Consider the following 15390-nt stretch of genomic DNA (forward strand, 5'->3'; position numbering starts at 1 on the left):
TCAAACAATAAAACATATAATCTTCTTAAAATAAATTTCCAATACTGAAGAGTGAAGATTGAAAATTTGGTTGAAAGAGATTGTTTGAAAAATTCTTAAATTGGAGCACGGCAAGAGAACACAAGTTAAAACATGCTGAAAAAAATATTTACATTACGGGATCATGCATACAAATTTGAAACTTCCCACCCCCTCCCTTTCTGGAGCGCGTTTATGAATGACCCCTATAGTGGCGTACGTGCCACATGAACATGGCTCGGATTTTGTTTATGTCCCAAGAAATACTCGACTCCTTTCAATTCACTTCGTTGGGCAAATTGAACCCCATCAAGGTTGATTAACTCCCATAAACTGTATACCGACCAGCAGCTTCACCAATCTGCGTCACCAAAAAAATTGCTCCAACATAGATTAGTATCGGAAGCAAGAGATGTCGCGTCACCATGTTAAAAGTTGGAAAGGGGTCATTCGCAAACCGCGTGGAGAAGCATGGTACTGTTAAAAACTCTTCTTGTCTTGAAAGAAACAAAACAAAACATCTGTTTAAAAAAATTAGAACACGCATGGTCAGTTTTATTTTCACGTTGATCTTGATCTTAATTTCGATCTTCAATCACCCCCACATCGTTTGGTTTCCGCTCAATTTTCCGCTTTTCTGTTTTACCCCGACATTCACCCACTTGAAATGAGGCTTTACAGAGAAATACTTTGATTCAACGGCTTAAATAGTAAGTCATCTGTTTCTTTTTTTTTCATTCGATGGCGGAGGATACGAAAATAGAACCAGACAAGCTTGTAAACGATTCGATTCGAGTTGCCGTTCGTTCCACCTTGTTTCCTCCCAATTGGGTCCTAAAATGAAGCTTAGATTGCTAATATTATTGTTTACAGCGATAAAGCTTATTATTCTGAGTACAATGACCCTTTGTACGACCACAAAGAGTTTAAAATGGATTTTTAAATCAATTTTGAAAAATTAACCTCGCGATCCTTCTTGACAGAAAAGCTCCTACTTGACAGCTCGTTCCAAGGGGACCATAGTTGATCCATCGAAAAAATGTTGTCTTGTCAAAAAAAAAAAAAATTGCATTAAAATGAAAAAAAGTGATCAGAAATGGTTTTTAATCGTGTTTTTTTATTTTTCTTTCTGGGAAAATCGGATACAACATAAAATGTCTTGTAATTTTTTAACTTTTAATAAAAAGTGTTTTGTCATTTCTAGATAAAACCAGTTATTACAATTAACTTTTCTCCTTTGCAAAATTAATTGGAAGTTTTTATAAGATTGTTAAACATTTCAATCGAACTTAATTTGTTTTCCCTTTTTTCTAGATGATACCCATCTCTGCAGATGCCAAAGATCGTTTCTTTCGATTTCGCCCATTTCCCAGTTCGCTTATCAGGACAGATGACACTGTGTCCTCTCGACGCGATCAGTTGCAACCATCTTTAAAAGTCTCAACAACAACATCTGCACCATACAGTCCCTTCAGTTCGGTGTTTGCAACGATGTGAACAGTTCTCGCGTTAGATTCGTCTTTGCGTCGTGTGTGTTTTGCTGTTTTAAACTTCTAATGTCCCGTTCAACCATAAAATTGCCAAAATACTCGCGTAAATTTTCCAATCATTAAAATTCAATTTCATCCTGAAAAAAAAAAATCAACGGTAAAAAGTGCATTTCGTGCCGGTGTGTGTGTGTTTGTGGCGTCCGCGGTCAGTCCCTTCGGGCTCGGAATCTACAAAAAGATACGGCCACGGAATGTGTATTGGTTCCATCGGCGGCCAATGTTTTGGTCCACCACATGCACGCAAATCACGGACGGTCGTCGGAGAGAGCCCGTAGAGAAAGAGCAGAGCACTTTCATTAATGAATGTTCAAACGGTGCGAGCGCGCGTGCTTTGTGTGTATGCGTGGAGCGTTAGAGTGATTTATTTATGAATTTAAATTGTACGTCGACTGGGGAATTCCCTCGATTTGTACGTTAAACATTTGGATTTACCAAATTCAAAGATTATTCGAAAACTAAAAACTTTAAAATAGATGAAAATTTGTGATTTCAGTAAGACAGTCCAGACTCGATTATTCGAATGCCTCGAAAAAAATTCTCTTTGGACAATTGAGACTCGAATTTTATGTTTCTCTGTCTTATTTTTGATTGTTGAGTTTAAGTATTACATACTCCTAAACTACCGTCAGTGGGGGTGACTATGGGTCAAAAAACGATACACCTCTCGTAATTTCTTAATAACAAAAACAATTTAAATAACATCGAAAATCTTTCAACGTAGATTTGTTCTTAGCTAGTTTACTAACATTTTCCCAAAATATGGTGGATTTTGATGAACACTACCTTAAATGCCAATAGTTTGAAAATTGACCCAATCTCACCCCTTAGAGGGGGTGACATTGGGTCAAATGAAACTTAAATGATGCTCCAATACAACGATATGGTAAAAACAAGTCATCCAACAGTGTTTCTTGTTCGAGGGAATCGTATTGACATGCTACAATGTTTGAAGTGAAGATTTTTTAACATTTGGGTAGTTTTCGAGCGATTCCAACAAAAATATTAGAAAAAATAATTTTTCGAGAGGTCATTTTTGGCCTAAAACGTACCTCAACTTTAGACAGCTGCCAAAATAACAGGATTTGTTCTAGGAACGAGATTTTTTTTAGCGAAGTCTTCTTATGATGTCCCCTACACAAATCTTTAAACAGAATTTAGTTTTATTGAGAAGAATCTGAGAAATTGTATAATCCGTAAAAAATCACTTTGACCCAATCTTACCCCCCAGACCCAATGTCACCCCCACTGACGGTACTCTAAAGTTATTAAGATTTTTCTTTACCCTAGATGGTGACCAAATTTTGGTTATTTTTAAAGCAATCAAATAAAAAAAATATAATTCTATAGAAATGGTCAAATACGAAGGTTGCTTTTAATGATTATTTTTTTGAATTCACATTTCAAGTTTATTAACATTTCATCGCTTGTGTGCTATTTTGTGACACGTCCTATCTTTTTACAGCAGCGTGTCACAAGATAGCACACAAGCGACGATTTAATGTAAAAGTTATATATTAAACATATTTAAACAATATCAATTAAAAGTTACAGTTTTGTTCAAAACTCATAAGAAAAAGATTTGTAATCGTAAGTGTCAATTTCTGTTGGCATTTAATATCATTTTGAGGCATGAACCTATTCCCCATTAGGATATATGTGAAAATCCTGTTTCAAAAACACTTGAAACTTTCCATTTAGAATCTATGTTATTGTATCTGCTCTCAGAGAAAAAAATATCACATCTAGAAGCATTTTTCAAATCCGTTGAAAAATTCTTGAAACAGCCTTAAGCAATTGGAACTACTTTATGATTTTTTGTTCATTGAGTGTTGAGACTATAATAATCGTAATTTTTTTAAGCAAACAAAATTATAATAGGCAAAATTTAATTGAAGAGTAATTTTCTTTCTAATTTTATATCATACTTATTTTTTATTTGCGCTAAAATTTGTATGGTTTGAATGTATGACATAAGGTCAAATGGACAAAATGTCGAAAGGTTGAATGGACAAAAGGTCGAAAGTTTTTTTTTTTAATTTTAAATAGAGCCTAAATGCATAATTTTTTAAAACTATGGAAAGGTGCGTTGAATGGATTTTAGTTAACAAATCTACCACTTACCATAAATTGACATTGCGATTTTTTGTAAACTGCTATAATTCCAATAACTAAAATATTACAACTAGCAAGAAAAGTTTGTTTAAAAGAATAAAAAAAAACTCGCAACATATTTTGCAAATACGCCTTTTGTTTTTTAAAGAACTGTTCATTCAACTCACAAAAATATTACAATTATAAAGAAAGGAAAATCTCTCAAAATATTTTTGAAAGTCATTATTAAGGAAAGCTAATACTCTCATAAAAAAATGTTTGGAAGTTATGCTATTTATTTGAAATAATTGCTCATAATGAAGAATGGAAAAACCTACAGAAAAATAAGAATTTGCTTGTAGGAAAATAAATTCTAAAAAATATTTTAGAAGTCTGACTTCGACCTTTAGTCCATCCGAAATTTTGGCATTCGACCTTTTGTCCATTCTACCTTTTTTCGCCCGCCTATAAGAAGGTTGAGAATAGCTGTTTTAGAGGACAGCAAAAACTGTTTAGGGCAACCATATTTGTCATTGCTGCCAATTTTATTTAAAATAATTATCTTCGTTTTGTCATAGCATAGCATAACGGGTCTGCACCACGCTGTAGGCCACAATGCCACAATGGTCAATTCATTATTCTTAGACAGACAAACAAAGGCGTCATCAGCGAGTGTTGAGTTTACACGAAAAAAAATAGTAATAAAATTATCTTCGTTTTTCAGGTAAACTCTGATTTGGAGGCCAGGCCTAAAATATTGTATTTTTCAAAAAGTTTAGGAAATTTTCTTTGGATTTGTCTAAGAAACTTTGGAGATTTGAAATTTAGTCGCTGAGATACAGCCACAAAAAATAAGCAAGATAGGTTTTTTTTTGTTATTACCCAAATAGTTCAAATAACACAACTTTCAAATTTCGATATCTGAGCAATTGTTGATTAAATTTTCACTGTTAAAAAATGAAACATACGTTATATTTTCAGATCTCGCCGATAAAGAAAGTACCAAATTTAAAATCCATTGCTAACAATTGAAAAGGCAGCTCAAGCCAACGTATGTTTCTTTTTTGACATTTAATAATATGTAAATTAAGTGATAATTCGTAATTCTCGTAATAAAATTGCAAATCGAGCTTGAATTTGTAATTTGTAATTTGTGCGTTTATTTATAACGATAACCTGTTAGTTTACAACTTTTTATCAGGTCAAGGAAGTAATTAATTATTTTTCAATTCTTTGAAAAGAGTTACATACTTGAACAACCATGCGCCTCCACGCATTTCCACGCACCCCAATTTTCACCAAAAGAATCTTTTATATCATACAGTCTCGAATCATGTTTATCTTCCCATTAGGTACTTTTTACGTTTCTTCGACCGGGTTTTGAGTGTATGATTAAATCGCTTTTAAACGAAACACCATTCTGCTCCATGTAATGAGATTAATGAAGTAAAATCAGAGGAGACGCGTGGTACTTTATTTATTTTTTTCAAAATTCGACAAAAGCATTGAGTTTTGAATCAGTGATTCAGTGATCACCCTAGTGGTGGAAATCGGTGTCACACACCACACCGGTGTGTTTGCTCGCGGTGAGAGACATTGACGGCGAAGCCGAAGCCGCGGAGCAAGAGAGAGTGTTTAATCGCATGCACGGAGACGAGACCTAAATCGAGGAACGTCTTCCCATTATAATACGCGCGCCTGTTGGAAACAAGAAGAAACGCATGCGCTTGGAGCACCGCCAGGTTCGTGAGAATCCGCGAGTATTACGAGCGAGTGAGAGAGTGAGCTGGCGAAGGGAGTACTATACTCTACAACCACCCTCCCGTGTACCGTCGCGAGAACGAGAAATTTGAACGACCTTGTTACGTCCTTCTCTTGACACTTGGACACTTGGCGTTGCTGCAGAAGAGAAAATTTCTTTGCTGAACGACGTCCGGATTGGAAGCGTCCGAGTTGTTGGCTCCGCGGCGTACACCACCGTACACACTGTTCTGGAGGATCGTCGGAACCGCGGATCACTGGTGTCACTGGAGCTGCTGACTACTGGTACGCGCGCGGGTAGAGTCTCGGAACGGGTGATCGTCTCAAAAGGACACGACCGAGTTGTACTCAGTGATTTTTAAGTGATTCGAGGGACTACTTTTTTGGAAAGGGTGGTTTCTGAAGAGTTCTTCCACGATTCGGGGTGGACGGAACTTTTCGGTGAACCTGCCTCGCGGATCGCGAACCCGTACGTATCGAGTGCCAAATGGTGTGTCTTACACGTTTTCTTCTCCCACAAAAAAATATTCTCACACAGATTCCGCGACCTGATTTTTTATCACAGGGAAAAGTGTTCAACCACTTGGCCCAGCACAACGACGACGAGTGTCCAAAAGAAGAAAAAAAAAGCAACGAAGAAATAGAATTACCAACCGCCAGCCATCTGCAACCATGTGAATTAATCGACAGCAGTTTATTTTAATGCAATGAGTGAATAAATCGAAATTCCATAACGGAAGTATAAAGTCAGAGAAAAATAAAAAAAGAGGAAAGCAATCGAAGCACTAAGAACGCGAATCCATTAAAGTCGTGCGAGCAAGAAGAAAGAAGTAAAACCGAAGCTAAAAGTGAGATATTTAATTAAAAATAGAACCCATCAGCGCCAGCAAGCAAACAAGCAAAAAATAAAAATCCAAAATTATAAAAGCACATCTAGAAATCAATTTCGGCAAAAGTGGCTCAAGTGGCAGTTTGAAATTGTTCGCTTCTTCCACATTCTTCAACACAAAACAACAAACCACACAACAACCAAAGTTCACACACCGCACAGGCCAGTGATCTTCGTGCAAACCCTCCGATATCTCCAGAGCATCACGAAGAGCAACAAACAAAACAAAAAAAAACCGGCCAACCCCGAAGACTGGAGCGCGAGTGTGTACACAACCTGTAATCTAATTTAAAACTCTTGTTATTGTTTGTTATTGTTGTTGGTCCCTCCCCGTGTGTGCCGATGATGATGCTGTGCTGCCCGAAAAACCGTGTTGGGTCGTGATCCGGCAGTGCGAACAAAAGGAAGATTTACGCACTTCAACGAACTCGACAGCGAGAACGACGACGACGACGACCGACGGAACCAGCACCACCGGAAGTACTGCCGGGACGAACCTGTGACCTTTGGTGGGTGTCTGTTTGGCGGTGCCTGTGTCCCAACGACGATCATCACCGTGACTGCCATTCTTATCGGATTATTTTTCGAGCTACGGTAAGTGCAAGAATCCTTTGTTCTCTCGAGTCGTGTGCTGGGGAGAAGATCTTGTTCATTGTTTTGCGCCGGGTAATTTAAATCGGTTCAAATTTATGAATTTATAAACAACGGAAAAGTACGTTGAAATTATCAGGTTCCTTTAATAGTGTGAACTAAAAGGTACTAAAGCAACTTATAAACTTTTAAAATTATAAAAACAACAGCAGATTTATAATTTACATTCCTAATTAAAGTATCATCATCTGAATTTTCTCAGGATTATAATTCTTTTCCTAAGTAAAAAATACAGAGCAATGACAAACCCTAACCAATTGGTCAGATTTTTTTGTGGGAATACATTTTTTAAGTTAAAAATAATTCAACAATGAATAACATGTTGCAAGAATTGCACTGTTTCAATACAAATAAGAAAATAAAAAGATAAAAAATGATATTTAAAAAGTGTCCTGTGCAAACTTAAAAGAGGTTTTGATCAAATCTAAAAGTATCATCATGATTTTATGGCATTTCAAGATTTGAGAGCGGGACTTGTTTAACCCTTTACTGCCCAATTTTTGTTACGAAAATTTTAATTTTTCCCGTGTTCAGGAGGTAATTTTGAGCAACTTTTGTTCTACAAAAAACTTCACTTCTCTTGTTTTATGTTTTTTCATGTTTCATTTTTAGTATTTTAATTTGCATTTATCTTGTTTAGTTTATGTTTGTTTTCGGTAGTATTTGGCCTATTCTGACACCTCCTATCATAACATATTGCATATCTAATTTTTTCATAATCACTTTTTAAAATTTTTTGGTTGTTTTTCACATTTTGTGCTATAAAATGGCACCATTATCATTTAAATTGAAAAAATACTTCTTTTTACTTAAAATGTAGGAAATGTAGTAAAAACCCGATTTAATACCACCAGAGGTGAAATAGAGCCTTTCTTACAAAATGATGAAACTCCGAGAAATATATTGGTGCAATTAATTTTTCAGAAACATAATGATACCATCCAGTGAGAATTTTACCTAAAGCTTCGAATCTTTTTAGGCTAAACCTCAAATTCCTTTTTTTAAATTTCAGATGTACATTATTTGTCGCAAGATAATTAAATTTAATTAAGAAAAACATATTGGATTGACATTATTACAAAAAAAAATAAAGGGTACTCAGTCTTGATTGTTAGTCTATGATTAACTTAAAAAAATATGTATCGCTATTGCACTTTGTCGATCAATTATGAGAAGCCAGAAAGAACACTTTCACGCGCAGCGTAAAACGCGCAAGCGTAAAAACGCTGGCGGTGAAGCATCGACTTGACGACTTGTCGAGCTTTTGAGCAAGAACGAGCTGGGACTTCGAATTTGATGTTCAGTATATGATTTTGATTTTGTATTTTGGGCCCAAACAGTTTATGGCGCATGTTTTCGAATGGCTTTTTGTTTGAAACTGAATTCTTTAAATTTGATAGTGTTGTCTGTAAAATAGTCCAAAAAATACCTCTAAAAATGTTGTAAAAATGGCTTTGACCACATTTACTGGTCGAAAATTGTGAATCGAAAAATAAAATGTTCGTCTCCGACCCCACGGCTACAGATCTGACTTATAAAAATTGTGGGTTTTACGATCGGTTTTCCAGTGATGGAAGACACAAATTTTTAAGAGCGGATACAGACATCGCTCATGTATTTCAGAAAAAGAGCTCTCAAAAATCAGACTTTGAGTTCCGGGTTTCGGGCCAAAATTCAATCGAAAGAGCGCATCTAAACCTTCAATTTAGTAATAGGATTTTTTCCTGGGACGAATCCTCGCCGTGTACGAATTTTTCAAGATTTCTAAAAAAAGCGTTTTTCCAAAAGCAATCCTTAAACCTTTCTTTTGTAAGAAAGGCAAAAACGCAGCCTAAGTTGGCTAATAAAAAAATTTCATTTTTTAAAACATTGGCAAAGTCACATAAAACAAGTAAAACTACCAACCCATAAATTTTCTAAAATTTCAAGAGTTCTTCTTTCTAATGCTTTTTAAAGATCAAAAATTGGTTGAAAAAATGGATTTTAGGCGATTTTTTAATTTTTAAAATAATGTCTAAAAGCTTGGTTTTGCATCTAATAATGTTTTATAACATTTAGTTCGAAAATGCTTCAGTTTTTGTTTCAAAAATCCACAGACAAATCAGAAAATCATATCTCCGGTAACAGATTTGGTACCATCCTAAAAAACTTTACTACTTTATTTTTGTTTGTCAAAATGTCAAAAATAAAACAAACTTTCTTATCTTCAAAGACAAAACTATTTTTAAAATTTAGATTTGAAATTTACGGTAAATTTTCTCATATTTTCTAATTACAATATTTTCAGAATTGGTCAAGCTTGAATATAACTTCTTGTGTCAAAAAGTTCACAGATACAATATGAAAATTAAAAAAAATGTTTTAAATTTGATTCTTCATCGAAAAGTTCGATAAAAAAACTTCTAAAATATTTGCACGATTCTAAAATATTTGCACGATCGGAAAATTACGATTTGTTTAAAAATCGCCGCACTTCCAATAGTCTGCCTGTGTGGATCAATCGGACCGCGCACTGGACTTACAATCCAGAGGTCGCCGGTTCGAATCCCGAGGCGGACGCAAAAAATTCTAAGTGTTAATATAGGTATTCGGTGCCCTCTCCCCGTGCCATACCTTCACACTTAGGAGACCCGGGAGGCGGAGTCTTGTCGCAAAAAGAACGATACACGCCTGTGGAACCGTAGACGAAACCGCAAGGTTTAAGAGGGCCACATTATAAGGTGTTACGTCGATTCCGTTCCGTTCCAATAGAATTTCTACTTGTGTTGTAACTGAAAAGATTAATTTTTTAGTATTTAAAAAAATAAAAAGAAAACTAAAAAATTGGCGTCATTCCATTTTCATGTGAAAAATAAATAAAAATATCCACGACTCACATTTTGTCTGGAATTCTTTACATAGCACGTTTTTAATGCGATCCGAAAAAATCGTGTTCAAAGTATCAATTTTAAAATATATTTTAACATTTTTTGTATGGATAATTGCCATAATTATAAGTAGATTTGAATGGAAGAACTAGTGATACTAAAGGGCTTTTGGTAAAAAAATACCAAATTTTAGTTTGGGAAATTAACAGGACATGGAGATAAAAATACTCAACTGATCAAAAATAACAGATTTGGATTATTAATTTTTTAAACAAAATACCATTACCACCTTAGTGAATTGGCTCCGTCCTCCTTTAAAAAATTAAATATAATCTGTTTGTGTTAGTTCAAACAAAATCCTCCTATTAGAAGTTTGAAGAATCATGCGGTGAAAGATCCGGCCGACGTCATCAGTTGGATCTGTCAAACCCCAAAAAAGTACGAGTTTGTTTGCCATAGTCTAATGCCTCCTTGAGTCGATTTGTAAACGTGAAGGTATATCTAGGAGGTGTTTCAAGTGACTTTGTAGCCATTCCTCAGTAAAAAAGGAAAAAATGCTTGGATATTTTAATTTTTCTAATACAATATTTGCAACCGCCTATGAAAAATTGATAAAAAATCTGAATTCTACAAAAAACTCTCAAAAAACTCTCAAAAAATTTTGTTTTGCCCAAAACAATTGTAACCAGGCGAAGGGTTAAATCAACTGACTATTTTTGCCAACTGATAAGCTAAATCGATTGCGTTACGTTGCACTTCACCATTTTACCCGGCACACCAAGACACGCAGCGCTTTTACCTTAGAATGAAATTTGGGAAAGGTAACACGTTGCGATAATGATGCTCATTGATGTTATCGTTTGCTGTACGTAAACGTACATATTTGTGCAATTTTGAGACTAGTGCTGTTATCTTATTTTACACGTCATGGTGAAGGTAAAAATAAGTTTGTTATTGTTTTCGATTTTTCAAAATGTATTTTAATTTTTTAAAGATTTTCGTTACTTTTTCCCTTGCAAATGGTTTAGAATGGCGCCTCGCCTACTTAGCTCGAGCGCATTCTAGAAACGTTCTTCACACAACACACAAAGAAACTCGACACCTTCTATCAGAGGAACCCGTTCGTTAACCCAATTCTACTTTGACTCAACTTGACCTCACCGAAAGGATTCGGGAAAAAGCTCAACTGCCTGCATCAGCTGCATTCAATGACCTCTTTTGGGGCCACTGACACGGGGGGGTTTGCCTCTCTATTTATCCTATTCTCTCTCTCTGTTGGTGTGGTGCATTTTTACTCTCCCCCTCTCTCTCGATTGTTCTCCGGAAAAAGGATGCACTTTTCCTCGCTGCGCTCGTACAGGTTATTGCACCACGTGAAAACTTTGCTCTTGTGGGTGATGTAACGTAACGGGAAAATGTTGTGACAGATTTTCCAAACTTGCGTTCAATTTACGTCAGTGTAAGGAAAACTGCATTTCATCCCAAAGCAGCTTCTAGAACTCAGTTTTCATCGGCAAGTAGAAGAAAAATCCTGCTGGTGTTTGCACAAAATCGCTTTCTGTTTACGTTTTTCACTCTGTGATGGTTGACCTGATCTGTCCTGGCACAAACAAATCAGTTACTTGCAGTGGCACGGCTGGCAGCATCCGCGGAGGGCGTGCTAAAAATTGTTATTATTTTCATTTTTCTTAATCTCAACTCAACGGTGTTTACCAATGCAGTTCTCAGTGGCATCAGGTGGGATCCTGGTTGGCTTTGTTTGGAAATATTTTGTTTTGCTTTTCGAGTTATTGGTTCGAGTTATTTTTAAACACATTTTTTATTGAGTTGTTCCTGGACCTGGGCTTGATTTGATCATCTTGATTGAGAGACATTTTTTAAATATCTTGCGTTTGTTAGCTAAAAGTTTAAACATAATTTCTTTTTTTTTATTTAAAATGGAGTTTAATTTTACCACTAATTTTTTAACATCACTTCAGAATTTCTTCAAAATTATTATTCAATGGAAATTCAATAGGTAATTTTTTGACGATCCTCATAAAAGTTCACCAACTGTTTATGTCTTTGTTTTTCGAGCTAATCATCCCACCATATGCCACCACATTTGTGAAAACCCAGAGGAATACCCAAATGAAAGTGACACAGAGGTCCTTAAACTCAGAAAGTCACAATTGCACACACACACGTACGAGGCTTCTGTAATTAGGTAACGTAAATTTTACTGTCTGTCACGGCTTTGTCGCCACTTTGGCCACAATACTGATATATAATGTGGCTGACAAGCAGCGTGGGGTGAGCGGGGGGTGACGGGAGAGCCAAATTCAAAGCCAAGATCATTGCCAAACGTTTCTAGAGATCTCTGAATGGGACATGGTGAGGGAGAAATTAATCCACCTAATGGAATTTAGGAAAAAATATAAAAATCAAAGGTAAATGAAAATTCAAAATGTATGGTTAACAGGCAATTTGATAAATAAATTTGAAATGTTGCGATTCTTTTCAAAAAAAAAATAAAGCAAACAAACAATAGGCAAAAAATTATATTTTGATGGATAATTCTCATATACATTCCAAACTCGATTATCCGAAGTTTCGATTATTTGAAGTTTGATTATCCGAATGTTTGTATGGGACTTTGGATAATCGAATCATGACCAAAAACATTTTTTTTCATATTATTTTATTTTATTTTCTTTCTTTTAACATCAAATTCGAGTTCTGCGACCCCATTTTGATCTAATTTGAATATTTGATTGCCTATACATTAAAAATGCATTTTTTTTCAATATTTAGGCACCGCCATTTTGGCCGCCATCTTGGATTTAAAATTATAAATCATTTTAGAGTAGTTTATGGGTCATACTTAACCTCGGCAATCAAAAATTTGACAACGAAAAAGATATTATTTCGTGATTCGATATAGTCCAGACTAGATTATCCTAAGCCTCCATTTTCCGAAGTTTAGATTATCCGAAGGTTTGTATGGAACATGGGATAATCGAACCATGATCAAAAACATTTTTTTTCATATTTTTTATTTTCTTACTTTTAACATCAAATTCGAATTCTGCGACCCAATTTTTGTCAAATTTGAATTGCTTTTTTTAGCATACAAAAAACATGTTTTTTCTGTATTTCAGCACCGCCATTTTGGACGCCATCTTGGAATAAAAATGCTAAATCACTTTGGAGCATGTTTGTGGCCCAAGCCCCAACAGTCAAAAACAAGACACAAAAAAAAATGTTTTTTCTTGATTCGATTATCCGAAGTGAATTTTTTCCGCGGCCTTCGGATAATCGAATCTGAACTGTATTCGAATCTTTCGTTCATCGCTATTTGAACAATTTTTTTTCAAACATTGTTATGGGAACTTGCTTGCTCACCCCTTAGCAATTTGCTACTCAATTTCAATTGAAAACGCCTTTTAGGGGATGTAATTGAACGTCGAAGTTCTGATATGCCAAAGTAAAGGAGTTTTTAGACTATGGCAAACAAACAAACAAACTCGCACTTTTTTATGATTGACAGTTTGCCAAACTCGCAAACAAAGCCAAATGTATGAGGCTGACGTTTCTGCAAACAAATGCAGGCAAACTGCTAAACTGTCAAAAAGTTTGTTTGTTTGCGAGTTTTTTGTTTGTTTGTCGTAGTGTTATACGTCCTTAACCCTCTACTGCCCAAATTTTTTTTCGATTTTTTTTATTTTTCCCGTGTTCAGGAGGTCATTTTGAGCAACTTTTGTTCTACGAAAAACTTTACTTCAATTGTTTTATGTTTTTCTTGTTTAATTTTTAGTTTTTTAATTTGCATTTATCTTGTTTAGTTTATGTTTGTTTTTGGTAGTATTTGGCCTATTCTACCACCTACTATCATTACATTTTGCCTATCTAATTTTTTCATGTTTTTACAGTAACTTTTTCAATTTTTTGCATGTTTTTCACATTTTCTGCTATAAAATGGCACCATTATCATTTAAATTGTAAATGGATGTGTAGAGGCATAGCCTGGGACACTAGAAAAATTATTTTATACTTCTTTTTACTGGAAATATAGGAACTGTTAGTAAAAAACACTGCCAATGTTAAACCCCTTAAAAAATGACATTTTAAAAACTTTGGCAAAGTCACATAAAACAAGTAAAACTTCCAACTCTGAAATTTTCTGAAATTTTACGAGTTTTTCTTTCCAATGCTTTTTAAAGTTAAAAAATTGGTTGAAAATGGATTTTTGGCGGTTTTTTTTAAATCGAAGCCCGTCTAAAGGCGGGGTTGGGTTGTAGAGGGTTAAGATGTTCGATGAAGTTACATGAAATTATTTAATTTTATATTTACATGAATTCCTAGGAATTCACAAAAAAAAAAAAAAAAGTTTTGCAATCGCCTTATGGGAGGGGGGAAAAATGATGAATGGTGAGGACGCTATTTTTTTTATTGAAATATTAAAAAGGTTTCGAGGTTAAATAAGCAATCCAACTAATAAAGGATGAAAAATAATCATAATAATAATTTTTTTTAAATTACCTCTCTAAAACCCAATTAATACACCCAACTGGCAGTCGCATGATTGTGATGCATGGCGGCATGAAAGTATATCAGAATCTGCATGAAATCTGTCCTCATGCATTTTTTGCGATATAGGAGTATGACATTTTTGCCCGTTACCGACATTTATCGACATTACCGACGGCTTTTTGGTTGTATTTCACAAAAAAAACCTTTACAGAACGAGGATTGAACCACCAACTTCTTGGTTATTGATCCGACACGCTACCACCGCGCCATGGACGCTTGATGAAAAGCGAGTGAAAGAGCACCAACATATGCTTCTCTTTGGAGTGTTGCTCGGGGACGGGCCAGCATTATATGTGTTGGTGAGAACTGCAGATCGCTGAAATTTTTACACGCGGGCAAAAATGATCTACGGGCTTGCTGCAAAAAATGTTATAAAATGTGACATTTTCTGCAGCAAATCCACTGTTGCAGATTTTGAGATATATTTTTCCTTTGGGTGTAGATTCCAATTAATTCGATCCTAAAATCTACCAAAAAACCATCTTTTATACAATTTTGATTTCCCGAAATCTCATCTCCCTACTTTTACTACCCTTCTTTCCGCCGCGAAATTTCCAGCAAAAAGCATTGCCGATCTCTATCTCGTATTTTCACAACTCCGTGTGACATTCTCTTTTTTTTCTCATTGCCGCATTCACAATCTTTAGCCACAAAATTCCCGCGTTCGAGAAAATTCTCTCCACGAGAAAAAAAAAGAGAAGTCACAAGCTATAGCGGTGGTCGCTATATCCTCTGATAGAATCATCAAAAGATAGTTTTTTCTATCATTTATTTACAACACTGTTTGAAATTTGGTTGGCTTAATATTATTTCATTTTGAAAAAAATTACCTGAATAATGTGTAAAAAGGTGAAATTCAACTGAAACTGATGAAAATTTTACCAATTTTAACACAAAAGCTACCGCTATTCCCAGAATTAATATTGTTGGAGTAAACATTCAAAATGCAACTCATTGAATCTGCCTCAATTTAAAGATGTGATTTCAAACT

General features: G+C 35.1%; 1 protein-coding gene across 2 annotated transcripts in view; it reads left to right on the forward strand.

The window, feature by feature from the left end:
- Positions 1 to 6768: 6768 nt before the first annotated feature.
- Positions 6769 to 15390, forward strand: part of LOC120426804 (glycogen-binding subunit 76A) — a 29813-nt gene continuing 21191 nt past the window's right edge. The window contains exon 1 of one of the 2 annotated variants that reach the window (XM_039591592.2): positions 6769 to 6903. The gene's annotated coding sequence lies outside the window, so the exon portion shown is untranslated. The remainder of the gene's footprint in view (positions 6904 to 15390) is intronic. The other variant, XM_039591597.2, reaches the window with a different exon arrangement.

Source organism: Culex pipiens, chromosome 3, assembly GCF_016801865.2.
Source record: "Culex pipiens pallens isolate TS chromosome 3, TS_CPP_V2, whole genome shotgun sequence".
NCBI lineage: Eukaryota > Metazoa > Arthropoda > Insecta > Diptera > Culicidae > Culex > Culex pipiens.